The sequence below is a fragment of the Cherax quadricarinatus genome, chromosome 36, assembly GCF_038502225.1.
Source record: "Cherax quadricarinatus isolate ZL_2023a chromosome 36, ASM3850222v1, whole genome shotgun sequence".
NCBI lineage: Eukaryota > Metazoa > Arthropoda > Malacostraca > Decapoda > Parastacidae > Cherax > Cherax quadricarinatus.
Window position 1 is genome coordinate 29,755,311 of NC_091327.1, and position 16,365 is coordinate 29,771,675.

Below are 16,365 nucleotides of genomic sequence, written 5' to 3' on the forward strand. Positions count from 1 at the left end.
TTGCTTGAATAATCGGTTACTGTCATTGCAAGGAAGGTAACATACCCCGTTACTGTCATTGCAAGGAAGGTAACATACCCCGTTACTATCATTGCAAGGAAGGTAACATACCCCGTTACTATCATTGCAAGGAAGGTAACATACCCCGTTACTATCATTGCAAGGAAGGTAACATACCCCGTTACTATCATTGCAAGGAAGGTAACATACCCCGTTACTATCATTGCAAGGAAGGTAACATACCCCGTTACTATCATTGCAAGGAAGGTAACATACCCCGTTACTATCATTGCAAGGAAGGTAACATACCCCGTTACTATCATTGCAAGGAAGGTAACATACCCCGTTACTATCATTGCAAGGAAGGTAACATACCCCGTTACTATCATTGCAAGGAAGGTAACATACCCCGTTACTATCATTGCAAGGAAGGTAACATACCCCGTTACTATCATTGCAAGGAAGGTAACATACCCCGTTACTATCATTGCAAGGAAGGTAACATACCCCGTTACTATCATTGCAAGGAAGGTAACATACCCCGTTACTATCATTGCAAGGAAGGTAACATACCCCGTTACTATCATTGCAAGGAAGGTAACATACCCCGTTACTGTCATTGCAAGGAAGGTAACATACCCCGTTACTATCATTGCAAGGAAGGTAACATACCCCGTTACTATCATTGCAAGGAAGGTAACATACCCCGTTACTGTCATTGCAAGGAAGGTAACATACCCCGTTACTGTCATTGCAAGGAAGGTAACATACCCCGTTACTGTCATTGCAAGGAAGGTAACATACCCCGTTACTATCATTGCAAGGAAGGTAACATACCCCGTTACTATCATTGCAAGGAAGGTAACATACCCCGTTACTGTCATTGCAAGGAAGGTAACATACCCCGTTACTGTCATTGCAAGGAAGGTAACATACCCCGTTACTGTCATTGCAAGGAAGGTAACATACCCCGTTACTGTCATTGCAAGGAAGGTAACATACCCCGTTACTATCATTGCAAGGAAGGTAACATACCCCGTTATAACAAGGAGGCTCATAACCAATGGATTTACAAAAAACTGACCGCACTGCGCACCCAGTGACTACACAGATCAATGGAAGGACTGCAACTAATCCTAAATATGACAGGTAGAAATTTAATCATTAGAACAACAGATCACAGATCTATTAGATGTTTACAAGACTGTTGATGACCAGCAGGTCGTCACTCCCGGAAACTCTTAAAATTAGAGGTAATTTATTATCAGTATTCTCTGCTTGACGCATCCACCCAATTATTTACACTTTTTTCAGTCACCAGTATGACAAAAATAGGAGTAGCCTCACCACTATTTCGAAGTGCACTTACACTGTGCAGTTCGCAACACTTGCAACACGAAAGCAACATAATCACTGCGCAATTCGAAAAGGTAAAACAAAAATACTCATTAACACAAAGCCAATAAGAAAAATGAACAATAAATTGATAAATTACTGAAAATCCCTTACCATAAAAATATATGCAAGAACATGGAAATATAATCGCTACTCACAAGAAAATTAAATGTCATTATCCCAGCAAAATAGCTAATTGTTTGTAGATAAAGATACCCAAGTGTTGAACATGTGTCTAATTTATTAGCTAATTGCTTAACCAGTAGTTTCAAAACGCGAGCAACTCTTGATGTACTCTGAGCAGACGGCAATCCTTGCAAAGATTGCAAGTAATCATACTGTGCGTACTCTTGAAAATGTTTTTAGAGCAAAATATGAACAAAAATGAAATGCCTATGTAAGAAACATTAGCGATAATTGTAAGCTTTATGAAGGAGTCGGAACAGCGTGAAGAATTAGATGTATTTAGGTAGCTGGGCGATCAGAGAAAGGTGTTCCCACAATAAATCAAAACCCCTGCCGCTTCTACCTCAAGTTACACAACAGTGAATATACCTCCAAACCCTCAGGAGGATGAGGAGGTGCAGCTAAAGTCCTTCAGGGCACTTAAGAACTAGAGCTCAACACTCCCAAGAGATCTAGGAGCTTGGGATCAACACCCTGAAGAGACTCAGGAGTTTTACCTCAACGCACTCAAGAAGTCACCGTGAGCTGCAGATTAACATCCTTAAAAGAGGAAGTGTACTAATTCAGCTCTCAAAATTAATGAGTCTAATTATTTGGGTCACATCCCCTATTACTGTTGGTCATGTCAACGTCCCTCTAATTCCTTCATACTAAATTCTACACACACAAAATTAAAACAATCCTTTATTATTTTCAACTATTCAGAAATGTCTGAAGAGCAAATCGCAAACATATGTAAAGTGAGAATACATTTAGTGAGAGTTTTGACATTGTTACCGGATCCAGAACACGTCAGAGAGAGCACAGCTCAGGTGTCCTTCCACGTTCAGCTTGTTTCTGTATTTGGTTCTTGACAGCAACCAGAGTTATACTGTTATCAGAAAACAATACGTTCAGCCAATCAGCTCGAAGCGAGGAAGTACAATCCCACCAGGATAAAAGTACGAGATTTATCTGAATTTAGTCACTTTCAGTGGAATTTCATATTTATGACAGTGTGAACTATCTGTGGTTAGCGAGACTTTCCCTTTCCACCCCATGAAAATCCCTTAAATAAGGATAAACACAAATTAATTCCATTCCTTATTTTTGTTCTAGGTTCGCGCCCTTTTACCCTTTTCCTGGAAGATGCTGACGCCCCGCTAGGACGCAAGCATCCAGGTTAAAATCAGCTGCTCTAAATAATATTTACCAGTGTTAAATGTATTAAGCCAATTTGCAGAGGCATTGAAAATCTGTCATACAGAACCCATTATTATTATAATCATAACTATGAGCTAAACGCACAAGGGTCATACGGCATATGGAATCCAGTATCATAATTTTCTTAATAAAACTGGGAGATTGGCACCTGCACAGCCCAAGAGCAATCCAAATCATCCTCTAAGATACACGTAATTGTACTTCTTCGGGGATACTTAATTAATTACCCTTTCTCACACTTTTATACTAACCCTGAAGAAACATGGCTCAGTCCTTCACACACCTAACGGAAGTCTCCACCCTTTCACTCCTCAATAACCAACACCGCTATGGGATGAAGAGCTCAAGTATTTATCTATTTTTAATAGTGACATAACTTAAAAATTCTGAAATAAAATAATTACAGACAAGAATAACAAGATACGAGAAGTGATCTGTGACCCGACAAAAGGTAGTTGGAAACATTTCAAATGATTAGTCAATATAAACAACAGCATGTAGGAACTTTCAAACACTATCAAACTAAAATCAACAATAAAAACATTACACGCATCCAACAAGTTCTAAATCTCATCCTCGTCACAAGTCTCCCATTACTTCAACCATTGTGACGTTCATCCCTGCCTTTCCACATGCCACATGTCCTGAAACTCACTCCATTTGTAACACCAACTTAGAGACACTTATCCACAACCCACCTAAACGAGTTTCAAAGTTCTATCTACAAGTGTAAAGGGAATTTCAAATAAAAGAAGTGAGGTGAGAGAGAGGATCAAGGAAGCTTAAACCAAATAGATACTTTAGCAAAAGTTGAAAATATTATTGTCACTAATAACTGACGTTATATTTCCCACGGAAAAATAAGGTAGAGAAATAATGAATGGAGGTGAGTAGTCGCTCCATTGATTAAAGGTAAACGGAGTCGTGAAGTGGATGCAAAAGATTGGAGTGCGTTGATTAAATATGTTTTAGAAAGAATTTAAAAAAAAAAACTGAGGTTTTAATTATCTATTACCTTTCAGAATGCAGAAACCCCATATAGAGCAACAGTATAACAGTAATACCACTATAAGCATCATTGCGAGACAGCCATAACAATAAAACTAGAAACAGTAAAATTACCAAGAGACTTCAACAAGGGGAAACAGAACAGACAAGAGAGCATCGTGGAGGAGGGACATTGAAGAGCTGCCTGGAGGGTGTTCAGGGGGTCAACGCCCCCGTGTGAAGACAGTCATCCAGAAGGAAGCCAGCAATTAAAGATAAAATTAGGCCCATAATGAATGAGCCAGAAAGACAGCAAGAGACCACATTAAAAAGCCGACTAATATTGATTAATACTAAGAAATTTCCTTGAAGCAATATAATGGAACATTAAAACAAATGCAAAAACAACACAAGACGTGACAGACTGTGTGACCCAAATATTCAAAAGAGCCACAGACATTCGTCCACCAAAATAATTAGAAATACAGGAATCAACTTGTTAATCTTATTAAACAATACATAGAAGTAAAAAATGGAAGGAAAAAACACGAATAAAATGTAGAAGAAAATGGATTGAAGAGCCACGAATGACAACCTCACCATTAGAAAGAAGTACAACCATGATACAAGACTTGCAAAGCGACCAGGAACAACAACAGTGTTGTCCTGCCAGCTGGCAGCCACATGGCCGTGTCAAGCAAACTTACTAACATACTATCACGACATTGAAATTATTATTATTATATATATATATATATATATATATATATATATATATATATATATATATATATATATATATTCATTTAGTAACGAATAAAAAATTAATTATGAAAACAAGTAAGCAAAATGAGTTTCGAGGCAAAAAATATATTCCATAGACACATATAATTGGTGGAAATTGGTATATTTTCTCTAGTTCCTAAAAGGATTTTTTTTAAACAGACTGTAAAGGTAAAAAAAAAAACGCATGTGACGCTGTACACAGCATGTGACGCAGCATGTGAACATTAGCATGACGCTGTACACGCTGTACACAGCATGTGACGCTGTACACAGCATGTGACGCTGTACACAGCATGTGACGCTGTACACAGCATGTGACGCTGTACACAGCATGTGACGCTGTACACAGCATGTGACGCTGTACACAGCATGTGACGCTGTACACACACATATGATGCTGTACACAGCATGTGATGCTGTACACACACATGTGACGCTGTACACAGTATGTGACGCTGTACACAGTATGTGACGCTGTACACAGCATGTGACGCTGTACACAGTATGTGACGCTGTACACACACATGTGACGCTGTACACACACATGTGACGCTGTACACAGTATGTGACGCTGTACACAGTATGTGACGCTGTACACAGCATGTGACGCTGTACACACACATGTGATGCTGTACACACACATGTGACGCTGTACACAGTATGTGACGCTGTACACAGTATGTGACGCTGTACACAGCATGTGACGCTGTACACAGCATGTGACGCTGTACACAGCATGTGACGCTGTACACACACATGTGACGCTGTACACAGCATGTGACGCTGTACACAGCATGTGACGCTGTACACAGCATGTGACGCTGTACACAGCATGTGACGCTGTACACAGCATGTGACGCTGTACACACACATGTGACGCTGTACACAGCATGTGATGCTGTACACAGCATGTGACGCTGTACACACACATGTGATGCTGTACACAGCATGTGACGCTGTACACAGCATGTGACGCTGTACACACACATGTGATGCTGTACACAGCATGTGACGCTGTACACAGCATGTGACGCTGTACACAGCATGTGATGCTGTACACAGCATGTGACGCTGTACACACACATGTGATGCTGTACACAGCATGTGACGCTGTACACAGCATGTGACGCTGTACACAGCATGTGACGCTGTACACAGCATGTGACGCTGTACACAGCATGTGACGCTGTACACAGCATGTGACGCTGTACACAGCATGTGACGCTGTACACAGCATGTGACGCTGTACACACACATGTGACGGTGTACACACACGTGATGCTGTACACAGCATGTGACGCTGTACACACACACAGCATGTGACGCTGAACACACACATGTGACGCTGTACACACACATGTGATGCTGTACACACACATGTGATGCTGTACACAGCATGTGACGCTGTACACACACATGTGATGCTGTACACAGCATGTGACGCTGTACACACACATGTGATGCTGTACACAGCATGTGACGCTGTACACACACATGTGATGCTGTACACAGCATGTGACGCTGTACACACACATGTGATGCTGTACACAGCATGTGACGCTGTACACACACATGTGATGCTGTACACAGCATGTGACGCTGTACACACACATGTGATGCTGTACACAGCATGTGACGCTGTACACACACATGTGATGCTGTACACAGCATGTGACACACACACATGTGATGCTGTACACAGCATGTGACGCTGTACACACACATGTGATGCTGTACACAGCATGTGACGCTGTACACACACACAGCATGTGACGCTGTACATACACATAGCATGTGACGGTGTACACACACGTGATGCTGTACACAGCATGTGACGCTGTACACACAGCACATAAGGTCAGCACACACACACACACACGAAAGGGAGCAGATGCGTTATGTGTACCCCTAACAACAATATTCAACCCATCTATCGAAACAGGGAGATTACCTGAGGTATGGAAGACAGCAAATGTAGTCCCAATTTTTTAAAAATAGAAGACATACATGAAGCACTAAACTACAGACCAGTGTCACTAAAATGTGTAGTATGCAAAGTCATGGCGAAGATTATCAGGAGAAGAGTGGTGGAACACCTAGAAAGGAATGAGCTTATCAACAGCAGCCAACACGTTTTCAGAGACGGGAAATCCAGTGTTACAAACCTACTGGAGTTCTATGACAGGGTGACAGCAGTAACACAAGAGAGGAGTGGGTAGATTAATTTTCTTAGACTGTAAGAAGGCGTTTGACACAGTTCCACACAAGACATTTGTGCAAAAACTGGAGGACGAGACAGGTTTAACAGGGAAGGCACTACAATGGATCAGGGAATACCTGTCAGGAAGACAGCGGCGAGTCATGATACGTTGCGAGGTGTCAGAGTGGGCGCCTGTGACGAGTGGAGTTCCACATGGGTCAGTCCTAGGACCGGTGCTGTTTCTAGTATTTGTAAACGCCATGCCGGAAGGAATAGATTCCGTAGTGTCCCTGTTTGCAGATGATGTAAGGTTGATGAGAATTCAATCGGACGATGACCAGGCAGAACTACAAAGGGATCTGGAGAGGCTACAGGCCTGGTCCAGAAATTGGCTCCAGGAGTTCAACCCCACCAAGTGCATAGTCATTAAGATTGGGAAAGGGCAAAAAAGACCGCAGACGGAGTACAGTCTAGGAGGGGGGGCAGATTACAAGCATCACTCAAGGAGAAAGATCTTGGGGTGAGTATAACACCAGGCACATCTCCTGAGGCGCACATCAACCAAATAACTGTTGCAGCATATGGGCGCCTAGCAAACCTAAGAACAGCATTCTGCCATCTTAATAAGGAATCGTTCAGCGCCCTGTGCACTGTGTACGTTAGGCCCATATTGGAGTATGCGGCACCAGTTTGGAACCCACACCTAGCCAAGCACGTAAAGAAACTAGAGAAAGTGCAAAGATTTGCAACAAGACTAGTCTCAGAGCTAAGGGATATGTCCTATGAGGATAGATTAAAGGAAATCGACCTGACGACACTGGAGGACAGGAGAGATAGGGAGGACATGATAACGACATAAAATACTGAGAGGAATTGACAAGTTGGACAGAGATAATGTTCCAGAGATGGGACACAGCAACAAGGGAACACAGTTGGAAGTTGAAGGTACAGATGAATCACAGGGATGTTAGGAAGTATTTCTTCAGTCACAGAGTAGTCAAGAAGTGGAATAGTTTGGGAAGTGATGTAGTGGAGGCAGGATCCCCTCATAGCTTTAAGCAGAAGTATGACAAAGCTCATGGTGCAGGGAGAGTGATTCAGTAGCGGGCAGTAAAGAGGCGGGGCCAGGAGCTATGATATCGACCTCTGCAACCACAACTAGGCGAGTATACCTAGGTGAGTACACACACACACACACACACACAGTAAGCGAGGTAGTACACACATACACACGGTAAGCGAGGTAGTACACACACGGCATGCGAGTAGGGTGCCAGATTTGAGAATTAAAGTAGCACAAGTGGCGAAAGTGTTCAACATGCACACAGTCATACAAAAAACTCTATATATAAAACTTAAAACCTGCGATTTGGGCTTAAATAGGGCAACTAAAAATTTGTGTATGCAATAATTTCGTAAAATTCATTCTGAAACTAAGAAAAAAAATATATTTCACTGTGTTTATTAAATTATTGTAAACTTATGTAAAATATATTTAGGTGGATAAGGCTAAATTAAATTGCGCTTGTTATAATAAGGTTAGGTAAATTTCCTAAGGCTCTTTCGGTACAAAATCATTACTTTTTATATTAACATAAATGAAAAAAAACTGTCTTCAAATGTGTAAGAGAATTTTTTTAGAAAGGACTTAATTTTAAATGAGTTCTACCTAACTGACCAGTTTTACCTATTCGGCACGATAATATATATATATATATATATATATATATATATATATATATATATATATATATATATATATATATATATATATATATATATATATGCATATAGTATATATATGCAAGACAAGCCACGGGGGTGGAAATCTCTAGCTCAAGTACTTTCACACTTCTCAATGCATCATCAGGAGCTATGCAATGTTGCAAGACTGCAACTGAAGGAGTGAAGGGAAGTTTTTTCTCAGAACATCGCAGTGCGGTCCTGTGCCCTTCCGCTGACTGGCTCAGAGCCAGCAAAGGGAACATGACCTGTTGCTGTCTTGCAACATTGCATAGCTCCTGACGACGAACGAGAGGGCGAAAGCTCTTGAGCTAAAGATTTGTATTCCCATGTGGCTTGTTCTACATATACACACACGGCATGTGAGACTGTACACACATGGCATGTGAGACTGTACACACATGGCATGTGAGACTGTACACACACGGCATGTGACACTGTACACACACACACACGGCATGTGAGACTGTACACACATGGCATGTGACACTGTACACACACGGCATGTGACACTGTACACACACACACACGGCATGTGAGACTGTACACACACGGCATGTGAGACTGTACACACACGGCATGTGAGACTATACACACACGACATGTGAGACTGTACACACACGGCATGTGAGACTGTACACACACGGCATGTGACACTGTACACACACGGCATGTGAGACTGTACACACACGGCATGTGAGACTGTACACACACGGCATGTGAGACTGTACACACACGGCATGTGAGACTGTACACACACGGCATGTGAGACTGTACACACACGACATGTGAGACTGTACACACACGACATGTGACACTGTACACACACGGCATGTGAGACTGTACACACACGACATGTGAGACTGTACACACACGACATGTGACACTGTACACACACGGCATGTGAGACTGTACACACACGACATGTGAGACTGTACACACACGACATGTGAGACTGTACACACACGACATGTGAGACTGTACACACACGACATGTGACACTGTACACACACGGCATGTGAGACTGTACACACACGGCATGTGAGACTGTACACACACGACATGTGAGACTGTACACACACGACATGTGACACTGTACACACACGGCATGTGAGACTGTACACACACGACATGTGAGACTGTACACACACGACATGTGACACTGTACACACACGACATGTGAGACTGTACACACACGACATGTGACACTGTACACACACGGCATGTGAGACTGTACACACACGGCATGTGAGACTGTACACACACGGCATGTGAGACTGTACACACACGACATGTGAGACTGTACACACACGACATGTGACACTGTACACACACGGCATGTGAGACTGTACACACACGACATGTGAGACTGTACACACACATGTGACACTGTACACACACATGGCATGTGAGACTGTACACACACACACATGGCATGTGAGACTGTACACACACACACATGGCATGTGAGACTGTACACACCCGGCATGTGACACTGTACACACACACACATGGCATGTGAGACTGTAAACACACACACATGGCATGTGACACTGTACACACACACACATGGCATGTGAGACTGTACACACACACACATGGCATGTGACACTGTACACACACACACATGGCATGTGAGACTGTACACACACACACATGGCATGTGAGACTGTACACACACACACATGGCATGTGAGACTGTACACACACGGCATGTGACACTGTACACACACACACATGGCATGTGACACTGTACACACACACACATGGCATGTGAGACTGTACACACACACACGGCATGTGGCACTGTACACACACACACATGGCATGTGACACTGTACACACACACACATGGCATGTGAGACTGTACACACACACACACGGCATGTGACACTGTACACACACACACATGGCATGTGACACTGTACACACACACACATGGCATGTGACACTGTACACACACACACACACGGCATGTGACACTGTACACACACACACATGGCATGTGACACTGTACACACACACACACGGCATGTGACACTGTACACACACACACACACGGCATGTGACACTGTACACACACACACATGGCATGTGACACTGTACACACACACACATGGCATGTGACACTGTACACACACACACATGGCATGTGAGACTGTACACACACACACACGGCATGTGACACTGTACACACACACACATGGCATGTGACACTGTACACACACACACATGGCATGTGAGACTGTACACACACACACACGGCATGTGACACTGTACACACACACACATGGCATGTGACACTGTACACACACACACATGGCATGTGAGACTGTACACACACACACACGGCATGTGACACTGTACACACACACACATGGCATGTGAGACTGTACACACACACACATGGCATGTGACACTGTACACACACACACATGGCATGTGAGACTGTACACACACACACACGGCATGTGACACTGTACACACACACACATGGCATGTGACACTGTACACACACACACATGGCATGTGAGACTGTACACACACACACATGGCATGTGAGACTGTACACACACACACATGGCATGTGACACTGTACACACACACACATGGCATGTGACACTGTACACACACACACATGGCATGTGAGACTGTACACACACACACATGGCATGTGACACTGTACACACACACACATGGCATGTGACACTGTACACACACACACATGGCATGTGAGACTGTACACACACACACATGGCATGTGAGACTGTACACACACACACACGGCATGTGAGACTGTACACACACACACATGGCATGTGAGACTGTACACACACACACACGGCATGTGAGACTGTACACACACGGCATGTGACACTGTACACACACACACATGGCATGTGACACTGTACACACACACACACGGCATGTGAGACTGTACACACACGGCATGTGACACTGTACACACACACACATGGCATGTGACACTGTACACACACACACATGGCATGTGACACTGTACACACACACACACGGCATGTGAGACTGTACACACCCGGCATGTGAGACTGTACACACACGGCATGTGAGACTGTACACACACACACGGCATGTGAGACTGTACACACACACACACGGCATGTGAGACTGTACACACACGGCATGTGACACTGTACACACACACACATGGCATGTGAGACTGTACACACACACACACGGCATGTGAGACTGTACACACACGGCATGTGACACTGTACACACACACACATGGCATGTGACACTGTACACACACACACATGGCATGTGACACTGTACACACACACACACGGCATGTGAGACTGTACACACCCGGCATGTGAGACTGTACACACACGGCATGTGAGACTGTACACACACACACACGGCATGTGAGACTGTACACACACACACACGGCATGTGAGACTGTACACACACACACACGGCATGTGAGACTGTACACACCCGGCATGTGAGACTGTACACACACACACACGGCATGTGAGACTGTACACACACACACACGGCATGTGAGACTGTACACACACACACACGGCATGTGAGACTGTACACACACACACACGGCATGTGAGACTGTACACACACACACACGGCATGTGAGACTGTACACACACACACACGGCATGTGAGACTGTACACACACACACACGGCATGTGAGACTGTACACACACACACACACGGCATGTGAGACTGTACACACACACACACGGCATGTGAGACTGTACACACACACACACGGCATGTGAGACTGTACACACACACACACGGCATGTGAGACTGTACACACCCGGCATGTGAGACTGTACACACACGGCATGTGAGACTGTACACACACGGCATGTGAGACTGTACACACACACACACCCGGCATGTGAGACTGTACACACACGGCATGTGAGACTGTACACACACGGCATGTGAGACTGTACACACACGGCATGTGAGACTGTACACACACGGCATGTGAGACTGTACACACACGACATGTGAGACTGTACACACACACACACGGCATGTGAGACTGTACACACACGGCATGTGAGACTGTACACACACGGCATGTGAGACTGTACACACACGGCATGTGAGACTGTACACACACGGCATGTGAGACTGTACACACACGGCATGTGAGACTGTACACACACGGCATGTGAGACTGTACACACACGGCATGTGAGACTGTACACACACACACGGCACGTGAAACTGTACACACACGGCACGTGAGACTGTACACACACACACGGCATGTGAGACTGTACACACACACACGGCACGTGAGACTGTACACACACACACACGGCATGTGAGACTGTACACACACACACACGGCATGTGAGACTGTACACACACACACGGCATGTGAGACTGTACACACACACACGGCACGTGAGACTGTACACACACACACACGGCATGTGAGACTGTACACACACGACATGTGAGACTGTACACACACACACGGCACGTGATACTGTACACACACACACGGCACGTGAAACTGTACACACACGGCACGTGAGACTGTACACACACACACGGCACGTGAGACTGTACACACACACACACGGCATGTGAGACTGTACACACACACACACACACACACACACACACACACACACACGGCATGTGAGACTGTACACACACACGGCATGTGAGACTGTACACACACACACACGGCATGTGAGACTGTACACACACACACACACGGCATGTGAGACTGTACACACACACGGCATATGAGACTGTACACACACACACGGCATGTGAGACTATACACACACACGGCATGTGAGACTGTACACACACACACACGGCATGTGAGACTGTATACACACACACGGCATGTGAGACTGTACACACACACACGGCATGTGAGACTGTACACACACACACGGCATGTGAGACTGTACACACACACACACACGGCATGTGAGACTGTATACACACACACACGGCATGTGAGACTGTACACACACACACACGGCATGTGAGACTGTATACACACACACACGGCATGTGAGACTGTACACACACACACACGGCATGTGAGACTGTATACACACACACACACACGGCATGTGAGACTGTACACACACACACGGCATGTGAGACTGTACACACACACACACGGCATGTGAGACTGTACACACACACACGGCATGTGAGACTGTACACACACACATGTGAGACTGTACACACACACATGTGAGACTGTACACACAAACACGACATGTGAGACTGTACACACACACGGCATGTGAGACTGTACCCACACACACACGGCATGTGAGACTGTACCCACACACACACACACACACACACACACACACTTGTGTAAATTAAAATGTTTCAAACACCGACGTAGAGAACAGAAATACCTCAAAGTATTAGAAACCAGGTTTGTGACAAGGACGACAAGTTTAATAAACCTCAAACTAAATCATGTTCAACAAAAATAATGAGCGGAAAACAGTAAAGAATAAATAAAAATTATGGAAGAGATTTTTGAGTAAAAAGAGTACCCAGCCACAACTGTAATGAACCCAACTCGAGAAATTTGAAGACAACATTATAAACAAATGGTAGAGTTTGAAGTATTATGAGAGAAAACGAAGATAAATAGGAACTGTCAGAAACAACAGCCACTCTGCTCTTTGATAAGACATGTGCAACAGTTAGGTATCTTTATTCCGAAACGTTTCGCCTATATAGTAGGCTTCAGTCAAGTACTCGACTGAAGATTATGTTAGGTAAAAAGGACACAAGTACAACTAATGTGACATTTTATTGAGTCGAGGTTTCGCTCTCCAGGAGCTTTGTCAAGCCGTTACATATAATGCATGGACAGATAATTCTACTAGCACTTATACAATAACCATTTACTAGGTGTTACAAGAACAACCATTTACTAGGTGTTACAAGAACAACCATTTACTAGGTGTTACAAGAACAACCATTTACTAGGTGTTACAAGAACAACCATTTACTAGGTGTTACAAGAACAACCATTTACTAGGTGTTACAAGAACAACCATTTACTAGGTGTTACAAGAACAACCATTTACTAGGTGTTACAAGAACAACCATTTACTAGGTGTTACAAGAACAACCATTTACTAGGTGTTACAAGAACAACCATTTACTAGGTGTTACAAGAACAACCATTTACTAGGTGTTACAAGAACAACCATTTACTAGGTGTTACAAGAACAACCATTTACTAGGTGTTACAAGAACAACCATTTACTAGGTGTTACAAGAACAACTATTTACTAGGTGTTACAAGAACAACTATTTACTAGGTGTTACAAGAACAACTATTTACTAGGTGTTACAAGAACAACCATTTACTAGGTGTTACAAGAACAACTATTTACTAGGTGTTACAAGAACAACTATTTACTAGGTGTTACAAGAACAACCATTTACTAGGTGTTACAAGAACAACCATTTACTAGGTGTTACAAGAACAACCATTTACTAGGTGTTACAAGAACAACCATTTACTAGGTGTTACAAGAACAACTATTTACTAGGTGTTACAAGAACAACCATTTACTAGGTGTTACAAGAACAACCATTTACTAGGTGTTACAAGAACAACCATTTACTAGGTGTTACAAGAACAACCATTTACTAGGTGTTACAAGAACAACCATTTACTAGGTGTTACAAGAACAACCATTTACTAGGTGTTACAAGAACAACCATTTACTAGGTGTTACAAGAACAACCATTTACTAGGTGTTACAAGAACAACCATTTACTAGGTGTTACAAGAACAACCATTTACTAGGTGTTACAAGAACAACCATTTACTAGGTGTTACAAGAACAACCATTTACTAGGTGTTACAAGAACAACCATTTACTAGGTGTTACAAGAACAACCATTTACTAGGTGTTACAAGAACAACTATTTACTAGGTGTTACAAGAACAACCATTTACTAGGTGTTACAAGAACAACCATTTACTAGGTGTTACAAGAACAACCATTTACTAGGTGTTACAAGAACAACTATTTACTAGGTGTTACAAGAACAACTATTTACTAGGTGTTATAAGAACAACCATTTACTAGGTGTTACATTTAAGATGGGTTACAAGAACAATGGTTTACCTTGACTCATGTGTGCATCACGAGACATCGACTGCAGCAATACTCACCTGCAACACAAACATATAATATTAGAGATGGTTGCCAGCCTTGCAAGCAACTTTCAACACAGAACATTAAAATGCAACACACACACACACACACACACACACACACACACACACACACACACACACACACACAGCATTCGCAGAGACAAAGCTTACAGGGAAGATAACAGATGCGATCTTTCCAACTGGATATCACATCTTGAGGAATGGTGGAGAGAACAGAGGAGGGGGAGGAGTAGCCCTGTTCATCAAAAACCAGTGGAATTTTGAGGAAATGGGAGGAAACGACAGAGGGGAAGCAGATGACTTCATAGTAGAAACGCTTCAGACTGAGGGTCCAAAGGTGATGATAGTGATGTACAACCCACCACTGAACAGCATGAAACCAAGACAAGAGTATAATGAGTGCAATAGAGCAATGGTGGATACACTACCCGAAGTGGCCAGAAGGGCTCACGTGGGTAGGACAAAATTACTCATCATGGGGGATTTCAATCATAAGGGAAAACTTAGAGCCACATGGGGATCAGAAACGTAGAGAGCCAAGATGCTGGAGACAATATTGGAAAACTTCATGCACCAACAGGGGATATCACATATGAAAGGCCCCTTGGCGTTAGTGATCACGATGTCCTGATTTTTTAATATTTTGT

At 43.5% G+C, this 16,365-nt stretch overlaps 1 protein-coding gene across 2 annotated transcripts in view; it reads right to left on the minus strand.

Moving 5' to 3' along the window:
- The window catches only part of Eaat1 (Excitatory amino acid transporter 1), a 349,192-nt gene that overhangs the window by 277,847 nt on the left and 54,980 nt on the right, over positions 1–16,365 (minus strand). The window lies entirely within an intron of this gene.